Source organism: Schistocerca serialis, chromosome 2 (genome assembly GCF_023864345.2).
Source record: "Schistocerca serialis cubense isolate TAMUIC-IGC-003099 chromosome 2, iqSchSeri2.2, whole genome shotgun sequence".
Classification (NCBI taxonomy): domain Eukaryota; kingdom Metazoa; phylum Arthropoda; class Insecta; order Orthoptera; family Acrididae; genus Schistocerca; species Schistocerca serialis.
Window position 1 is genome coordinate 626302303 of NC_064639.1, and position 13711 is coordinate 626316013.

The following is a 13711-nucleotide window of genomic DNA, read 5'->3' on the forward strand; positions in this document are numbered from 1 at the left end:
ATAATGGCAATAAATTTCTGAAATGTTCCGTGCTATGCATGGAAAGGACGTAACTCGTATAGTGTCTAATGTTGAAATCAGTATCTTGAATGGCTTTGCTTACCATAATTTAAGCTGCTACTCAAGGGTGTCTTTTTTTTAGGACTATAGGCTGCCGTGAATATAAATCGTACGTTACCTAAAACAAAGAGAAAAGTGAATAAACATTCGCATATTTACAATCACTGGATGCATTTAAGTAAAACATTGTAGGAACGATTATATTTATATTTCTGGCACCAAGTAAATATATTATCGTATTTTCTTGGAAGAAATGTAATGTAAATAATAGAACGTAGCACAAATATGGACAAACACAGTTGAATTCAAATGGCTCTAAGCACTATGAGACTTAAAATCTGAGGTCATCAGTCACCTAGACTTGTAACTACTTAAACCTAACTAACCTGAGGACATCACACACATCCATGCCCGAGGCGTGATTCGAACCTGTAACCGTAGCAGCAGCGCGGTTCCAGACTGAAGCGCCAAGAACCGCTCGGCCACATATCGGCCGGCAAACACAGTTGAATATTGAGGTAGTTTTTCAGTCTTCCGAAATGGAATATTGAGTCCAATGACAAAGTGATGAAGGCAGCCTATGTACAAGTCCAAGCACGCTCTCGTATTTGCGTTTGTACTGCATATCTTACGGTCAGTGTTCCCCGTCGCAAAGATAAACAAACGCTGCAGTGAGAAAGCAGAAGCTGATACGCCACCCGGCAAACGTTGCACGTATATTGCTGCAGCAAGCGTGTTGACACATTGTAGCTGTACGAGGGATATCAGCACCATATTACAGACCAGGGACAAGGGTCGGGATTCAGGAATTATCAGCAGAGGGAGCACACAAAGCTACAAAAAAAAGTTACATTTCTGAAGTACAAACATAAGATAGGTTTACACAGCCCCGCGCGGCGAGATAGTCTGCGACCAGCCTCATGCATACAAATGCAGCCAGCGCCTGCGACCTTCAGCAGTGTCCACGCTGCGCCATGCAGTTACGGCGATCAAAAGGCCGCCCTGTTCCATGCGGGTCGCACGTTGCTGGCCGCCTATGAGGCCTACATGATGATTATTACTTCTTCTAAATCCTGGAAAAAGAGGGCACTCAAAGTTCTGTGAGTTCGTATGGACTTCTGCTTATTGGAGTCTGACATTTTTAGCCGACCTTTAGTACCCAATCTACACTACCCACCATTAAAATTTCTACACCAAGAGGAAATACAGATGACAAACGGGTATTCATTGGACAAATACATTATACTAGAACTAACATGTGATTACATTTTCACGCAATTTGGGTGAGAAATCGGTACTGAGAAATCAGTACCCAGAACAACCACCTCTGGGCGTAATAACGGCCTTGATACAACTGGGCATTGACTCAAACAGAACTTGGATGGTGTGTACAGGTACAGCTGCCCATGCAGCTTCAACACGACACCACAGTTCATCAAGAGTAGTGACTGGCGCATTGTGACGAGCCAGTTGCTTGGCCACCATTGACCTGACGTTTTCAATAGGTGAGAGATCTGGAAATGTGCTGGCCAGGGTAGCAGTCGAACATTTTCTGTATCCAGAAAGGCCCGTACAGGACCTGCAACATGCGGTCGTGCATTATCCTGATGAAATGTAGGGTTTCGCAGGGATCGAATGAAGGGTAGAGCCACGGGTCGTAACACATCTGAAATGTAACGTCCACTGTTCAAAGTGCCGTCAATGCGATCAAGAGGTGACAGAGACGTGCAACCTGTGAGACCCCATACCATCACGCCGGGTGATACGCCAGTACGGCGATGAAGAATACACGCTGCCTATGTGGGTTCACCGCGATGTCACCAAACACGGATGCGACCATCATGGTGCTGTAAACAGAACCTGGATTCATCCGGATAAAATGACGTTTTGCCATTCGTGCACCCAGGTTCGTCGTTGACTACACCATCGCTGGCGCTCCTGTCTTTGATGCAGCGTTAAGGGTAACCGCAGCTATTGTCTCCGAGCTGATAGTCCATGCTGCAGCAAACGTCGTCGAACTGTTCGTGCATATGGTTGTTGTCTTGAAAAAGTCCTCATCTGTTGACTCAGGGATCGAGACGTGGCTGCACGATCCGTTGCAGCCATGCGGATAAGATGCCTGTCATCTCGACTGCTAGTGATACGAGGCCGTTGGGATCCAGCACGGCGTTCCGTATTACCCTCCTGAACCCACAGATTACAATTCTGCTAACAGTCATTGGAACTCGACCAACGCGAGCAGTATTGTCGCGATACGATAAACCGCAATCGCGATAGGCTACAATCCGACCTTTATTAAAGTCGGAAACGTGATGGTACGCATTTCTCCTCCTTACACGAGGCATGACAACAACGTTTCACCAGGCAACGCCGGTCAACTGCTGTTTTTTTATGAGAAATCGGTTGGAAACTTCGCTCATGTCAGCATGTTGAAGGTGTCGCCACCGGCGGCAACCTTGTGTGAATGCTGTGAAAAGCTAATCATTTGCATATCACAGCATCTTCTTCCTGTCGGTAAAACTTCGCGTCTGTAGCACGTCATCTTCGTGGTGTAGCAATTTTAATGGCCAGTAGTGTAAATCTTTCTTATGTGGATAATTATAATATTTGGTCGTGTTTTAGAAGACATTAATTTTAATTTTTCACGCATATTTTTATTATTGTGACCTATAATTATCGATTTCCTTGCACGTCTTTTCTGACTTTTGGCATGTCTAATTCTTGTTTCGTACAATATCTGGCATTATTTAAAGCATGTAAAATACAGCAAAAGGAAAAAAAAATTAGTGTACACTTTTATAATATTCCAATTAACTCAAGATTTATTGCTGCAACTGAGTATATGACTACATGAAATGATTATACTCGGAGATCAAAAGCACAAGTGGTTCAGAGGTACCAGGTATCGACCCGTGCTGAAACACCTGTATGTGGTGTAGCCACCGCGGGCGCAATGCAGGCGCTGACTCCGGCATCCAGTCGATAGTACAGATGGCGAATACTGTCCTGGAATACGTTATGCCACGCCCGCTCGACCTGTTCTTAAAGAGTTGTCGGCTGACAAGTCGCACGACCACTTCTCGTCCCATTATATCCCATACGTGCTCGACTGAAGACCGATCGGGAGATTGTGCGGGTCAGAGAAGTTGCTGCAGGTTTTGCAGATCACGTTGAGTTTCACAGGCAGTGTGGGGGCGAGCATTATTCTGTTAGAACAACACATCACCTTCATGTTGCAAGAACGGGTGTAACAACATTCTGCACGTACCGAGAGCTGCTTAGCCTCCTCCCCAGAAACACCAAAGGTGAACGAGTGTTGCCGGCCGCGGTGGCCGTGCGGTTCTAGGCGCTCCAGTCCGGAGCCGCGCTGCTGCTACGGTCGCAGGTTCGAATCCTGCCTCGGGCATGGATTTGTGTGATGTCCTTAGGTTAGTTAGGTTTAAGTAGTTCTAAGTTCTAGGGCACTGACGACCACAGCAGTTGAGTCCCGTAGTGCTCAGAGCCATTTGAACCATTTATTTGAACGAGTGTTGCAGCTTATCGCACCCCAGACCATAAGTCTTGGGGTGTGGACAGTGTGTCTTGGACGAATGCACTTACCAGGTCTACGTTGTACGCGCAAACGTCCATCACTTGCGTGCAGGCAGAACCTGATTTCATCGCTGAAGACCATGGCGCGCCATTCCGTCTTCCAAGTGATCCTCTGACGGCTTCTGTCGAGCTGTGCACATCGATATTGTGGATTGGGTGGAAAGACAGGTGTCCGTACCCGTAGTCCTACTGCTAATAAACGGTTCGCAACAGTTCGTGTTGACACATCCGGGCTCACAATTCCTCTTACCTGTACTGTGGTAGCTGTACGACCTTCCATTGCCGCCCTTACAATACGACGATACTGGCGGGCGTCTGTGCTGCGTGGACGCCCAATACCTTGTCTATGGGTGTGAGAATGTTCACGTGAAAACTCGTTGCACAACTGACGCAGTACGTCCAACTTGCGTGGTAATTCTCCGAAAGGACCATCCCACCATTCGGAAGGTCACAATTTGACCCCTTTCAAACTCACTCGTTTGGCCTGGGTGCCAGCTTGGTTCAGACGTTTGCACCATACTTAGCCTACTGGGTAGACACAAACGGCGCTGTCGTAGCTATGCCACTAGGCTATCTGTCAGCAGACGACATTGAAGTCAGGTGACATATGCCGACATCGCATCAAAATCGACGTCGTCTTTCCAGGTGTACTGTTTTTTTACGGCAGTGTATTATTACCAAGCTTGTTGAAAGGAAAGTTTGGAACAATAATAATATGATTCGTGTTGTAACGGGGGCAAGGATTCTATTCCTTCGCAGTCGACCAGATAGACGGAAAAACGGACAAACGTTGTCCGACGTCTTTTTGGCTGTGAGGGGCGCATCCGGTATAGGGCACTATTTGGCCAACCTGCAGTCGAGGGACTGGTTTTCCATAACGTACGTAAAACTGATGCCAGCGTCGTTGCACAACTGACGATGTATGTCCAACTTGCGTTGCAACTGATCATAGAAAGAAGGCTTTCACTGCAGGTGTTGTCATCACTTAACACTTCCGGGCTGAGATGCCGTCGTCCATACATAAAACTCTCCCCTGACGTTTCGCCTTCGACTGCGGAAGGCATCCTCCGAGGAGATGGAGCTCAGCGGACTGGTTTAAGGACTAGAGACCTGCCTGTAATGGTTGATTTTTTCAGCACTTTTTAAGTTAGAAAACTATCGAGAAGTCTGGGCAGAAAGCAAAAGTTTTCAAAGCCTGATCAGAAAGTGAGCAATGAGAATGCGTACAATCTGCTCCTGAGCCTGATTGGCTAAATGCCCCAGAGGATTAAATAATTTCAGGAGTTGCCTGGAGATCCTCTGGAGCAGAGGTGTTAGCTGAGTGTTTCATATTTCGGAATTCGAGAGATTAGACTCACAGTGCGGAAACTTAGAAAAATTACGAAGTATGTTCGTGTGCATGAGCGTGAATTTCTGTTCAGTCATTTTCAATTTTCACCCTTTTCTCCTTTTTTTTGTGGTATGTATTTATTTCACTTTTCTGTTAGTCCATCTCCTCTCCCCTTCTCTTTGTCCATCTCCTCCTCCCCCCTCTCTGTTCCTCTCCTCTAACCCCGACTCTCCACCTATTTCCTTTACCCCCTCTTCCTGCTGATCTCTTTCTCGCTCTCTCTCTCTCTCTGTCCATCTCCTCCTCTTTCCTTTTTTTCCCACCTCTTCATCTCCCCTCTCCCTGTCCATCTCCTCCTCTTCCCTTTCTCCGGACATTTCCTCCTCCCACTCTCTCTATCCGTCTCCTCTTCCCATCTGTCTGTCGATCTGTTCCTCCCCCCATCTCTGTCCATCACCTTCTTTCCGCTCTTCTCTCTCCACATTAGCACCTCCACAATAATAGAAGGCTGCTGGTTCTTACCCCACAGTATTTATTTCCAGATAGTAAGTAATATGTGTGCCAGATTTGGTTGAAATAGTTGAAGGCGTTTAGGTTGAGCTTTTTACCCGTGGATTTGGCCACTATACGTTTATAAAGTATTTATTTCGCCTATATCTCTAGCGAACTTTGCTCTGCAGTATCATTTTCACGCCGCTCAATGTTTATGACGTTGTATCTCCTGAACTCTGTGTCGTACAGTGATATATAGTTTTGCTGGTACATTCAGTGGTATAAATGAATTGCGCTTGCAAAAAATATCGCGAACACAGTTAGTAGTAAACAAGTAACAAATTAAAAGCTCATGCCTGATGTGGAGGTTTTACTACATGAACAGCGATAGTGCAGTAAGCGATAAATTTTTTCCTTTCATCATTTTGTGGGGGTTGTCAGCAAGGAAAATTTTCGTAAAGGTTTGGTATTACGTGTGAAGTTTGTCCCAAGTCATTAAGAGCTCTATTGTCAAATATTGTATGAATGAAGTTTGGGTATTCGCGCATCGTGGAGTACACTTCGTTTTCACACCTATCGCCACCACTTTGGTAGATGGGTATAAAGTATCCTATGACTTCATTTAGGGTATAAGTTACTCAATTCCAAATTGCACCCAAATCCGTCCAGCCGTTCCATTATGGAAGAGTAACAAACATACTACACCCCCCCCCCCCCCCCCCCACCACACACACACACACACACACACACACACACACTCACTCACAACCTTTCGTATCTGTAATGTAATATATATACAGGCAAGATTGTCGAAGTTATCCAGATGTATCTGAATTGTAAACTTTAGCCCAACTTAAATTTCACCCATCTTTGCGGAACGTAACGCACGCATTATAGGATACCAGCATATCTTGCTGCCCGGTAAGACGACATCTAACGTGAGAACATGTCCGAGATGGAGAGGTCGACCAGGATCAGTGCGTCAGTCTCCAAGATCAGCTGACCTCAGTCCTCTGGATATTTCTGTCTCGGGTCATCCCGGACGTGTAGTGAACAGCACTCCCACTGATATTGTTGAAGAACTAGAGCAGTATATTGTACAGACTTGACAAGATTTACGAGTAAATCAAGGGCTGGGTGAAAAAAAAAATTGTAACTCATTGCAGAGACAGTAATGACGACACATGGAACACCTGCTTTAACAGGTACGAATGTTCAGTAAACTGTGACGTGTAACGTGCTGAACCGGGGCTGCATCTCGTTTAAGTTTACTTTTCAAAGGCATTTGTTAATTAAGTGAAACAACAAAATTACTGTTACCAGTCACCGTTGACTGGTAACAGTAAACTTGTTTCATTTAACGCCAATAACAGTCACGGTAAAGCCTAACTTAAATTGTTCTCATTTAAAGGCATTTGTGCTAACATAGGCAATATTTAATACTCAAATCACTGTTGGCTCCGAACCACACATTGCGGTTAGCTCACAAATGGCTTGTTTGCAGATCCATGTTGAACGGAACGTATTTACCTATGTTATTGTATACATTAATTTGTGTTAGTTTTCATATATGGTGTATCATACCTAATGTTATTGTATTGCGAAAACTGACACAAATTAATGTATACAATAACATTAGGTATGATACACCACACAAACACACACACACACACACACACACACACACACACACACACATATATATATATATATATATATATATATATATATATATATATATATATATATATAAAAAACTGCCTGACGAAAATGTAGAGCAGTCATCAGAGTGCATTACTGTTGTTCATGTTTAGTGTTGTTATTAGGCTTGGTAGGATATACACGGAGAGCACAGAAACACTCTGAAAAGCTTGTAAGGGTATTGCAGGGTAGGTTCTGCTGAGAAAGCTTAAAAAAAGTATTCCATATGTTGCTCCATTTCCGGGTTAATTAGCGTTGAAGCTGGTCAATAAGACGATTGCGCGTACAAATTCAAGCGGGCCGCCAGAGACGGCGTCGTCAAATGTGTTCTCCGAAATAAAGCGCGATTCAAAAACTGGACATGCGACGGCAGTATGGATCGAATCCGCGCCAAAGGTGAGCAGTCCCGTGCGCAATCATCTGCGCTATGAGAACAACTGACTCTAATGGTATATGGCGGGCCGCTTGAATCTGCGCGCAATGGCCTCGTTGGCTAACTTCAATGCTAATAGCCTTCGAAATGGCGCAACGTATTGAATTTTTTTGTTAACAATTATTTCTCAGCACAGTCTATACTGCAACAGCCTGTTTCCGGCCGCCGTATATAAGACGCGAGAACAGCATCAGATGCTGGGTGATCATTGTAGACGATAAGAAGATGCCGCGTATTTCATGAGACAGCTTTATCGGCATCTGGCCTTGTTTGAAAGGAGCGTCATTGTCGGTCTCCATTCGGCCGGTTAGTCGAATCGTACAATACCCAGACTTTTTTTGAGGGGGGTGGGGTTGGATGTGATAGTGGCCTGATGTTGGACTCCATGGGAACGTGAAAGCATGGGAATGAAAGGGCAGGCATATTCATCGTCAAGGTTCCGGTCGACCATATATGACCACCGCCGGAGAGGATCGCCGTATTGTGAACCAAGCACATCATTACTCCTTAACACCTACGCCTACCACCCGAGAATAAATAATGGACTGTCTGCAACATTCTACGACATCCTATACCTTTGGTTGGAGGCTAACAGCAGCCGGACTAGGTACTTCCCATACGTAGGCTCCCGTTAAAACGATAACACAAAAGGCTCCCTTTCGAAGTGGAGCCGTGACCTGAAAGCATGGTCTGATGGACTGATGATGAACGGGGTCGCATCGTGCTCAGCGATCAGTTGCGGTTCTGCACCAACCTGGAAGATCATCGTCGCCATGTAGGACGGCGACCATTCTTCCAATGATGCGGAGGGGAACAGGGGTGTTACTTCTGGTATCGTGGTGTGAGGGGCCATTGAGTGTAGCTTCGCATCATGACTGTTAGCGATCTAGGGAACTCTGATGGTAGAACAGTACGTCACGGACATCCTGCGTCGTCATCTGTTACCTCTCACGCAACGGTATCGTGGTGCCATTTTCCAACACGACAATGCTAGTTCATACGTAGCACGTGTACTCCCATGGATAGCAAGATCCCACGATCTTTCACCAAAAGAACATGTTTGGGAACCGCTCGGACGGCAGCTCTGTGCCATTGTCAGGACCATTTACAACAGCTGTAGGCCATCTTGCCTCAGGAGAGGATACAACGTCTTTATGACACCCTTCCCAAGTGAATCAGTGCATGCATCCCAGCCAGACTGTGTGCACCATTATACTGACATGTGGACTCATACTGCCAAGCTGCACGTAAATTTGACTAGATTTTGTGATCACTTAAATATTTTTACATCTTGTGTCAAACTATGAAGATTCATTTCATTTCCTAGATCTGTTCCGGGTGTTTCACTTTTTTCAGGCCGTGTATGTGTGTGTTAGTGACAATACATCGAAGGGACTATATGGAAGACGGATTTTCGGCGAATGATAATTCAAGGTCAGTCTTTGGACCCTCTGTGTGAACGAGTATTCCTAAGTGTATATTGCAGTCCCCGAAGCAACGACTGCATCAGTGTGCAGGCCGTAGTAGCGAATTTGTTAATCCATAGTGGGTCTCACAAAGGGAGAGATATATGGCACAGAAGCCAGTTCACTAAATCCTTCCGTGATCTTAGGAAATGGGATTTATGTGTGCACTCGCCCTGGGCTACTTCCAGCGGGTACGTACTGCGGACACGGCCGGGCTGGGGAGACGACGCGGCTCAGGACAAACGGCCGGCCGTCACGGCAGCTGCTGCAACTTTCAGCAGGCGGCGGCGTCCCGTCCCCGGAAACACGCGGTCAGCCGATGCCACGCCACCGAACTCTACGCTGCGGAGTGTCCTGACATCAATGGTCGACTCATCTTTAGTACGCAGACGTTCGAGATACAACACCTCAAACGGGGTTCTGAGTTTGTTTCTTGAACACGAAATAGCAGTGCCTATGTTACTAATAACTACGATGCAATGTTCCCTCGAACGCATGGAGATTTCCGGAGGAACAGGCACTGCAGCGACTAAAGCCGCCAAAAAATACAGGACATGCATTAGTTGTTGCGAATACGAACCACCATCTGCTGTACGTTTTACTGACGACAGTCCGTAATTGCAATACATTTCCTGTATTTCTTGTCGACTGTAGTCGTTGCAGTACCTGTTCCTACAGACATGCATTCATGTCCGAACGAACATCGCATCGTACTTTTGAATAACAGAGGCACTGCCGTTTCGTATTTACTCGTCAATACCAGTCCTTGCTGGACGGGAATGAATATACATACATCGAAAAAAGTTTTGTATCACCCCGGTTACCAGAACTCCTGAAGATAGATGTTGACTGTGGATATTCTATCACAGACACAGTCCCTTTGGCTGTTCAATGATGTCACTAAACCCGCCGAAAGATGTAAGCAATCACACATGAGCAGCGGCTATTAGATGGAGGAAGTACGACAGCCGATCGGTTCCAGTCATTCCAGCAGTGAGCTACAAGGCTCATCTTGCCTGTAGTTCAACCATGCCTAGACGATCAATATCGCGGTTCGATCGTGTTCGCACTGTTACTTTGTGCCAAGAAGGGCTCTCAACAAGGGAAGTGTCCAGGCGTCTCGGAATGAACCAAAGCGATGTTGTTCTGACATGGAGGAGACACAGAGAGACACGAACTATCGATGACATGCCATGCTGATGCCGCCCAAGGGCTACTACTGCAGTGGGTGACCGCTAACTACGGATTATGGCTTCAAGCAACCCTGACATCAACGCCACCATGTTGAATAATGCTTTTCGTGCAGCCACAACACGTCCCTTTACGATTCAAACTGTGCGCAATAGGCTGCATTTTGCTCAACTTCACTCCCGATGTCCATGGCGAGGTCCGTCTTTGCAACCACGACACCATGCAGCGCGGTACATATGGGCCCTACACATGCCGAATGGACCTCTCAGGATTGGCATCACGCTCTCTTCATCGATGAGTGTCGCATATGCCTTCAACCAGACAATCGTCGGAGACGTGTTTGGAGGCAACCCGGTAAGGCTGAACGCCTTAGACACACTGTCCAACGAGTGCAGCAAGGTTGAGGTTCCCTGCTGTTTTGGGGTGGCATTATGTGGGGCCGAACCACACCGCTGGTGGTCATGGAAGACGTCGTAACGGCTGTACGATACGTGAATGCCATCCATCCATTCATCTACCGATCGGCAGCATATTGGCGAGGCATTCATCGTCATGGACGACAATTCGCGTCCCCATCGTGCACATCTGAGTGGCTTCCATCAGGATAACGACATCGCTCGACTAGAGCGGCCAGCATGTTCTCCAGACATGAACCCTAACGAAAATGCCTGGGATAGATTGAAAAGGGCTGTTTATGGACGACGTGACCCACCAACCACTCTGAGGGATCTACGGCGAATCGCCGTTGTGGAGTGGTACAATCTGGACGTCTCGTCGCATGGTGGTACAATATGCAATGTGTGGTTTTCATGAGCAATGAAAAGGGCGGAAATGATGTTTATGTTGGTCTCTACTCCAATTTTCTGTACAGGTTCCGGAACTCTCGGAACCGAGTTGATGTAAAACTCTTTTTGAAATGTGTACATAACGTGCGAGCGCAGCTTGTGACGCATGGACGGCGTCATATGGAAGTTTGGGTCTGGCCGTGATTCGTGCACGGAAAGCCGAAACGGTTAAGGTGACAAATCACGTAAAGCGGGAAATCCAGGAACAAGCCCCAGTGGGACTCAAATTTTCAGTTTCATCATTCCAATATACAGCCGATAGTGGTTCACATTCCCAGTTGGGATTACATTTCCTGTTCCTTGAACGTTTGGACGAGGCTGACGGCTGCATCAGGCATCTGACGCTATTAGTGTCAGTATATCAGAATCGGCATTGACAAACAGTATTTCGATATCCCACCCCATCTCTGGAATGTGCCACACACTGTCGTCTCGTGACATAACGTGGGTAGTTGGAATCATCTGTACAGTTTCTCAAAAAAGTCTCGTAATTCTTGATTAGACGTCTATTCACTCTCCTACCTCAAAATTATTGGCCTCACTTCAGTAAAGCAAATTTCGACTGTGTGCCTTGACAAATATATTCTATTTCGATACTCCACAGGGTTAAACTACACAACTAAAAATCAGTAATATCTAACTTCTTTCGGGAAAATCTCCAAGACCCGACCACTGGACTGGAGCAGGTACACCGCCAACAGAGCGCACAGCGTCTCGTGCTGGCACGTACCAACTCAAATGTTCTCGTCTGTGGTACTCAGTTGACTTAGAACTGTACCGCTGATTCGTTGTGTAGAAATTACAGACGAGAATTGTTAGGTGCCGACTGGAGGCTTTTAGTTACTGACTTTGGAGTTATGGAGTTTAACCCCGTCTTGTGGGTCAGTGCGAGGTTGGCGACCCTTATTTAAGGAGATTTTATAGTGTAGCAGAGAAGAGAGTTAATCCGAGTCCGCCAATGAACGTTTCCGATTAAACACACGGAGCAGTACGTCGCGTAGTTTGTCTCGCCGCCACTCACCGCCAAGAGTGTGTGGATTCTGGCCGCGACCGCGGGAGTGATATCGCGTTACGCCGCAGACGATAGGAACGCTTCATATTTTCCCGTCTAAAGGTTAGACCTGAGAATCTCCCTAAAAGCAGTTAGGTAGAGAAGGGCTTCAATTATTTACTTTGAGTAATGAGAATTCTAACCTCATCTCGCATGTCAAAGTTAGGTTGACGAATCTTATTTAGACTGATATAGTACTGTAGCCGTGCAGAGTCCGAGAATCCGTGGATAAATGTATCGTTTACAGCTGAGTGACAGTACGCCGCATAAAGTGAACTGAGCGCCGCACAGCACTAAAGCCGTCGTCACGCGGGACGAGTTAACCCACGTTTATGTCGCGCTCTACGAGATCTGTGACGTCACTTCCTGCTGTTTCACGCTGAGGAGCCATTTCGTCTCGGGAAACACGAAATAAGTTCTGAGATATATTGACAATATACCACGTAAAAGTAGAACCGATAGGAAGCAAAAACCTCCCCTGTGTGACAAGCAGAAAGCAAGACGTCGTACTGGACTCGTATTCGGGAGAACAACGGTCAAAACCCACGTCCGGCCATCCTGATTTAGGTTTTCCGTCATTCCCCTAAGTCGCCATCCCTCCCTATTCGCATGGGACCGATGACCTCGCTGTCTCGTCCCCTCCCCCAAATCAACCAACCAACCAAGACGTCGTACTGTAATTGTCGTGTTCAGCAGAAGCCCATACTCAGTGGATCTTATGTTACACATTGCACCCTAGAACATATGCTGTTTCTAAGCATCAGCACATACAATGTCTTGAGAACGAATCTTGATTAGTGCGATTTGTTGTAATAAAATGACGGAAAAGGTCATATTGGTGGTTAAGGAATTTTCGCATTATATCTCACGTGTTGTGAGAGTAAGCCGTTTTAAGGCAACGGCCCATGGAACACATGTCGTTCCTGTTAGAATTTGTTACGATTAAATTACAATTAATGGTATTTCTGTGACTGAAGTCTTTAGGAGACTGTAATATAAAATATGAGGTCACCAGTAGCAGAGTTGCAACATAACGTAGTTAGCTCAGGCGCCACGTTACGGAACCGAGGGAAGCTCGGTGGAGGGGTTGCGTCCTGCCATATACGCACATCAAAAAAAGTTTTGCTTCACATAGGTTCCGAGAGTTTCGAAACGTCTACAGAAAATTGGAATAGAAATCAACATAAACATCATTTCCGCCCTTTTTATTGCTCATGAAAACCACACATTGCATGTTGTACCGCCATAAACCGAGACTTTCAGAGGTGGTGGTCCAGATTGCTGTACACACCGGTACCACTAATACCTAGGAGCACGTCCTCTTGCGATGATGCATGCCTGTATTCGTCGCGGCATACTATCCACAAGTTCATTAAGGCACTGTTCATCTAGATAGTCCCACTTCTCAACGCATATTCGGCGTAGATCCCTCAGAGTGGTTGGTGGGTCAATTCGTCCATAGACAGCACTTTTCAGTCTATCCCAGACATGTTGGATAGGGTTCATGTTTGGAGAACATGTTGACCGCTCTAGCCGACCGATGTCGTTATT